The sequence below is a fragment of the Schistosoma mansoni genome (assembly GCF_000237925.1).
Source record: "Schistosoma mansoni, WGS project CABG00000000 data, supercontig 0172, strain Puerto Rico, whole genome shotgun sequence".
Taxonomy (NCBI): Eukaryota; Metazoa; Platyhelminthes; class Trematoda; order Strigeidida; family Schistosomatidae; genus Schistosoma; species Schistosoma mansoni.
In genome coordinates, this window is record NW_017386058.1 from 573,596 (window position 1) to 581,374 (window position 7,779).

Consider the following 7,779-nt stretch of genomic DNA (forward strand, 5'->3'; position numbering starts at 1 on the left):
GGGGGCTACTGCCGGTCCCAGCCCGGGTAAAGGAGGAGGGTTGGGCATGTGATTAGCGATCCCATCTCATAGAAAACCAATTCGCTAAAAAAACGCTAACCAGAAGAAATTATTCAAACCTTTGTATACATTTTCTAATACGTTGTCTTTCATCTAAACATGTTAATTAAGGTGAAACTAATCATTTGATACTAATGATATTGAATAAAAATGTTATTCTCAATCTTAAAGCATTGAATTTATTTGAGAGAAGCCGCGATAAGTGAATGCAGAGTATAAAATGACTGAACAGTCACTTAGCTATAGACAATGTAGGGTTTGATGCATATATACATCAGGTTAAGTTGTTACAATACATCAACACAGTGAGATGAAATTGTCAAGACAAATGGTATAGTAGCACAAGTAGTAAACACGTCAATAATAGTAGAAATAATCACTCATAGACAATGTAATTCGACAGGAAAGAATGATTGTATTTGTGACACTGAAAGAGATTCTGAATTAATCTTACTACGCTGCATATGAAAATATAAGAAACAAAAGTCCCAATTCACAATCATCTATGTGCACCATGACAAAAAAATACGATATGTTTTAGTAAACGCATTCTTTCTAGTGAGAGTCCTGATCAACATTCAGCTACCACCCATTAGGATTCTTAGTTGCTTTTACGCTGCAGCTCCGAGTTACGATCCGGAAACTTCCTCTATAAAACCTTTGCACAATTTGTTCACCGAATTAAGTCTGTCTTCATATACTTGAACTTTAGCCTTCGTATCTTTATGTGTACCGTTATTATCTTCTTCGACTCATTACACTGCTTCGAACGGTTGAAATGTACGGTTACTTTCCCTGTTTTTTTTCCTTTTATCTTTTCATTGAAGACATCAGCCAGTCAGTCAGCGACAACGTAGGACCAGGCACATATATGCATCGGTCCAAGTTGCCATACCTCATTAGCACAACAAGATGAACACCGGATTCATAGAAGTAATTAATTTAGTAGTGGTAGTATATAAAGAAAGGTTGTATATAAGGATATAGTACAGGAAGGAAGAACGTTATGAAGCAATTTTAATCTCAAGGTTTAAGGGAAGATAAAGAGTGTATACACCTACGCCATTGTGATCGATTCTGAGCCATGTCACCTAGAGTCTCCAACCATTGTTTACGATAGTCACGCGGACCCCAACCAGGTAGTCTGCATCTGCCAACATGGCTCAGGCTAGAAGTTAGTGACTTCAAGCACTGATGCCATGTTTTGGTTTGGCCGCCCCTTACTCTCTTCCGACCATCCGCAATACTAGTCATCATAGAGCGTCGTGGTAATCGGTGTTCAGGCATACGTAACACGTGGTCCAACCATCTCAGTCGATGAAGATTCATGACCTCATCAACTGATTTACCATCATTCTCTAATACCCTGTGTCTAACCTCACTATTACTTACCCGGTTATCCCAGCAGATGCGAGCAATATTTCTAAGGCATCTGTGCTCAAATACTAGTAACCTACGAGTATCTTCTACTCTTAATGGCCATGTTTCGCAGCCGTAAAGTAGAACAGAACGAACTGCTGCGCAGTATACTCGAGCTTTTTGAATCCGTGCTGAGATTTCGTCAGACATCAACCCGTTAGGGCTGATCAGACTTCCAAGATAAGTGAAGTTGTCAACGCGTTGCAACAGACAATCACCACTATCGGTTTGTTGAGCCGGAATACTAAAATACCCACCTAAATGTCTTTCTGTTTGATTTAAGCTGCATAATTTGGCATTAAAGTCACCCGCTACGTGAACTATTTGAGCGCTTAGCCTTTTGAAGAGGTTTAGAGAGCTTTTTGTAAAAGTCATCTGGCGAGACTTAAGAACATGGACGAGCCAATCAGAAGCTTTCGCGGGTTTTCAAGGTCACGGCGGTAATTTCGCAACATGATGCTTACGTACGATCGCTTTACGGCGGATTTTCGAGAGGACGTGATAATTGAGCGACTACAAGAAAAGGGATTACTGAGAAGCTCCTATACTTGTGACTGCGGTAGTCAAATGACCATTGTACGATGTGCAGACTATCGTGATGATATTATCTTTCGATGTCCTTCATGTTCGAAGAAGAAGAAATCAGCTAGAACAGGGACTTTTCTCGCTCGCTCAAAATTAAGGTTGAGACAAATTATGCTCCTTGTTGCGAATTGGGTAATAAAAGAACCGGTAACACTAGCTGCAGCCTTTGCTGATGTGAGCGAAGTTTCAGCAGTTCAATGGTACGAGTTTTGCAGAGATATTTGCGCAACAAAACTGACAAGCATACACCAATTGTATGGAGGAGTGGGAAAGATTGTTGAAATAGATGAAACGGTGGTAAGGAAACGCAAATACAACCGTGGCCGTTGTATTAAAGAAGATTGGGTAAGTACCTCTTCCATAAATATACCTCACAGGTCTTTGGAATATACGATAGATCATTACAGAAAGGACATTTTCAAAGAGTCAGGAACCGGCAGGCACCAACAATCATACCGATTATACAACAATATGTGCTGCCAGGCACTACTGTTTATACAGATGATTGGAGAGCTTACAGATGTCTAGGTAGACTGGGATATGTGCATGAAGCGACATTTCGTTGACCCTACTACTGGGGTGCATACTAACAACATAGAAGCTATGTGGTCGAGACCAAAGGAGTTTTTGAGACCTTATCATGGCTCCAGAGGCAGACTACTATGGAGCCATATGGATGAATTTATGTACCGCATACAATACGATTTTAAAACTTACGAACCTATATCCAACCTTGATAAGTTTTTAACTCATGTAAAAGAAGTGTATCCACTTTAATTCTTTGGTTTTGTATAATAAATTTTTGCTGTACACTAACTGTCTTCTGATTGGCTAATATTTCTCAAGGTCATTTAAGATTCGTTCAAAGGTCGTCCATGTTCTTTAGTCTCGCCAGTCATCTTTCACTCCATCATAGCTGCAGTCAGTGGGAGTGTAGGCAGAAACGACGAAAAGGCAACGACGTGTGTCTCTGTCCTTCCGAGTTCTTACAGAGCCATTCAGCCGGACAGCACACGGGCGACTGTTAACGGGGATCCATTCTAGTAGTGCTTGTTCTGCCCTCGTACTAAGTGCTATGCCTACACTTACAAGTCCACGAGAACTAGTCATGGTGTCGCTAGATAAACGGGGCGTGTAAATCGTTGGCTCTCGGTTTCGGCAAGGTGAGGTCAAGTGAATGACCACACTAGGACCCTGTATGCGTGTTTCGGCTCACACCAAAATAAATGACTTGTGTCACTTTTCTAAAAAAGAACCCCCAACAGTACAGGCCTTATTGAACTCAGACAGAGTGTTCAAGTTATGTTCATGTACATGGCCGAAGTTCAAAGTTTGCTATTTAGAAGGATTAGTTGCAAACCATTGTAGACCATCAACGTTGATGGTCTATGTCGAAATGATTGGAGGCCTACTCGAGTTAGACGGGGACGGTGTAACGAATAAGCCAACTTCGAGGTCACACCTCACGACCAGCACCTTACGTGGATTGAACCATAGCCATATCAAGGGATCATAGATGCTCTGAAGACTGTACAACACAAAGGAAGTTATTACAAGAATATATTAGTTAAGGTAGATGCAAGCGAAAGTACAACCACTGCCGCGTGGGCCAGTCCATGGCGTGTATTTGACTGATGCGCGTTGACTGTCTTTGACCTTGACAAGGATCGACGATCTGTTCGATATTCAGTGACCCAACTGCCGAGTGGTTTGGCTAGGGTTCAGTGACATTTCACCGACCCTGCACCATCAATAAGAGACAATCGTTCAGTTAGTGAACTCATCGTTTTCAAGATGTGAAGAGGTGATATTAGTAGACATACAGCGAGATTGTCCATACATTTAGCAACCATTTTCTTCGTGAAAGATGGCATATCATGTAAAAGGAGAGAAAAGAAGATGCGGAAGAACAGCTTCTTGTGGAGCAATTTCATCAGTCAGTAGAGATGTTGAACACTCTTCTCCAAATGCAGAGTACTGTTCTCTTGGACCAAGGTAGATACACAACCAGTTACTTATCTTACTGTCGGTTTTGATGCTGAAAAACTCGTTAAATAGTAGTTTTCTTGAAATGGAGTCAAAGGCAAATGTACGACGTAAAAATACGCATAGAATATCCTTCTTACCCTATTCCAAGCTGGACATCATATTACCATGCACAGCAACAGCAGCATCCAAAATGCTTCTTTCCTACCCTTAGGCAGACTGGTATGGGTTAGTGGGCTCTTCTAGTGCTCGTTGTCGAGAGGGTAGCAATAATTTTTCCATTGTCCTGAGAAAAGGTGAAGTTGTTGTTATGGGTTTATACTTCACATACTTTTCCTCAAATACTTTCCTCGATGTTGGGATTACCTTTCTCTTTCTCTACATCCGCGATACGGCATTAGTTGAGGAGGACTTATTGAAGATTCTCACAAAAGGACAACAAGGAACAACAACTCACATATTAAAAAAGAGGCTTCAAATTCCGCCATATCCTAAACTATGGGACGAGCTAAACGACCGGAGACAATTTCGGACATCAATTTCAGCGAAAATCAGTACATATCTATTCTTAAAACCTATGGGTATAGGAAGCATGACATCGGATGAATGACGTACAAAAAACTTATTTTAGTCACAGACATTCGGCTGATATGGCCTCTAATGTGTCTCTCAATTGTAAGTTCTTTAAGAAGTCCCCATACACTTGATGGTTTTTATAAGATACAGGTCTTTGAGTAAACATTGAGGCAAGACGTTTAATCTTTAAGTTCATTGGACCGCTAAGCCTTTGAAATTTAATGGAATTTTCCTTCTTGTACATTCTTTCTTTTATCCCCAGTAATACCATAAGCTGCGGAGATGTAAGTTTGTAGAACTGTGGTCTAGTTCGTCATTAGTGCTACTAAAGTAGTAGACTTAATCCTAGAATCGTAGATATGTTATGATGTGAAAACCTATTCCGACTCATCACATCGTAATAATCAGCAGTATAATGTTTGCCGTTTCTAAAGAGCACTTGGGTTGGAGATAGAATCCTTTATAGTTAATATGAATAAAAGAGATTAGTTACACAAAAATGACCACCCCTGCAATGCTGAGCCATGCTCTCCGGTTGAATGTATCCATTAAATAGTTGTTTCCGCCGTCTCTATTCTTGACCTCCTCCCTGCTTAAAGTTTGAATACCTATTATCCCGGTTATCCCATGTTAAGCTTTGAGGGTTGCGTGGTTATGACCAATACCACTATATTACACTTCCGTCGGAATCAATGTGATGTTAGTTTGATACCATTCGTGGTCGGATCTTGGCACACTGAAGGTTATCAAAAGAACAGTAAAATCCTCCGGGAATTGATAAGCTGAAAAATACATCAAAAAGAAGTCGACAGCAAGTGATCGGGAAATACATGTGACAGTTCTAAAATTCTTGATTTAATTATTAAAAAGCAGAATGAAAATCACGTGGAGATTATTCGAGAGTCAAACAAAATGGGATTATAATAATAACAATGAACTATTATAAAGATATTTTCGGAAGTCACGTTAAGATGCATAGCAATCACCGTTAGTCTAACTTATGGCAGCTTAAGTACTTTGTTCGTAGAAATAGAAAATCGAATAATATTGTACAAATGTCAATATTGGTATTGTTTTTGATTTAATTTAGAAAGTCAGTTAATTCTTATGCCGGTATGCTGTCTGTATGGGTTGATTTTCAATTGCATCTTGATTAGCAGGCTGATTAAAAGAAGAATTCAAGCCAGTTTTACAGTTAGTTTGTTAAGTTTAATACAGTTTATATAATTGCACGGAGATTTTCTCGACCCCTTTATTGCTTAACCGTGATAGGATTTAATAAAACTACTAATATATGTGCATAGTTATCAAATATTCATTTATCACGTGAAATCGATGACAATTATATGAATTCCGGACAGATGGCTAACAGTAATTTGTTAAATATGGGTGGACCCATTAAAAAATTCTCTGGACTAAATGTTTTTGCGTACCATTGACCAATTCTTTACATGCGTATTTACAGGCTAATAATGCATAAAAGTTATTTGCAAGTATGGCAATTAGCATAAGATAGAAGACGATTTACTTACGCTTGTTACCCCCAATAGAGCATAGGCCGCCGACCAGCATCACCCAACCTATTCTGTTCTGGAACTACCTTTTTAATTCTATCCAATCTTTGTTCATTCTTCTCATGTCTGACTCATTTTTCGGCATAATGTGTTCCTTGATCTTCCTCTTTTCCTTTGATATTCAGGATTCCATTTGAGGGCTTGCCTTGTGACGTGGTCGGGTTTATAGTGTATAGACTACACTAAATTTCACATTAGAGTGTATTTTTGTCTTCTCTTAAAATCTTTGTGTGATTGATTATGAAAAGTGAAATTTCCACATTTGATGGTGACAATACACTTGATTTCGTCTGTGAAAAACTTTCCTAGAAGTTCTCAAAAGTTAGACACTTCAACTACCTTGTCGCTTCATGTTTCTCTGAATCTTTAGCCAGAATCATGTGCACAGATTTCCCCAAATTCAATTTATTGACAATCAATGTGTTGTCCCTGTAAATAATTATCGAAATTTTATGCATTTCTAGATAGTTTTTTCCAGATTTTATCGAAGTCTTTTTTATTTAGTCTTGTATTTATTGATATATTTATATATATTACTTACGCCTCTTACCCCCGATGGAACATAGGCCAACGACCAACATTTTCCAACCCACTCTGTCCTGAGCCTTCCTTTTTAATTCTATCCAGCTTTTGTTCATTATTCTCATGTCTGTCTCATTTCTCGGCATGATGTGGTCTTTGGTCTTCCTCTTTTCCTTTGACCTTCAAGATTCCATGTGAGGGCTTGCCTTGTGACGCAGGTGGGTGTTCTATCCACTTCCAGCGCTTCTTCATGATTTCTTCCCCTATTGGTTGGAATCTGGTTTGTTCTCTCTCACAGTAGCTTGTTGCTGATAGTGTCTGGCCAATAGATCCGAAGTATCTTGCGTAGACGACTGTTGATAAACACCTGTATCTTCTGCAACATGGCTTTCGTAGTTCTCCAAGTTTCTGCCCCATACAGTAGAATTGTCTTGACATTTGTATCGAAAATTCTGACTTTGGTGTTGGTTGACAGATGTTTTGAGTTGCAGATGTTCTTCAGTTGTAAATATGCTGCTCTTGCTTTGCCGATCCTCGTCCTCACATCTGCATCTGATCCATCGTGTTCATCAATGATGCTGCCCAGATATGTAAAGTTTTGTATATCCTTCAAAGCTTCTCCGTCAAGTTTAATTTTATTAGTGCATATTGTATTGTATCGGAGAGTCTTGCTTTTCCCTTTGTTTATATTGAGACCTACTGCTGCTGAGGTTGCTGCTACACTGGTCGTCTTCTCGTGCATTTGTTGTTGCGTGTGTGATAGGAGAGCCAGATCATCTGCAAAGTCTAAATCGTCCAGCTGCATCCTAGCTGTCAATTGTATCCCGTGATTCCCTTCAGATGTTGACGTTTTCATAATCCAGTCGATCACCAGGAGAAAGAGAAAGTTTGATAGTAAGCAACCTTGCTTGTAACCGGTCTTTACTTTGAACGGGTAACAATAACAATCAGGATAATCAGAAGGGGTTTTGTGGAGATTCCATGGTGGTCTAGCTTCAATTGACTCACGCTTTCAACTATGAAAAATACTAAATCTCCACAAAACCCCTTCTGATAA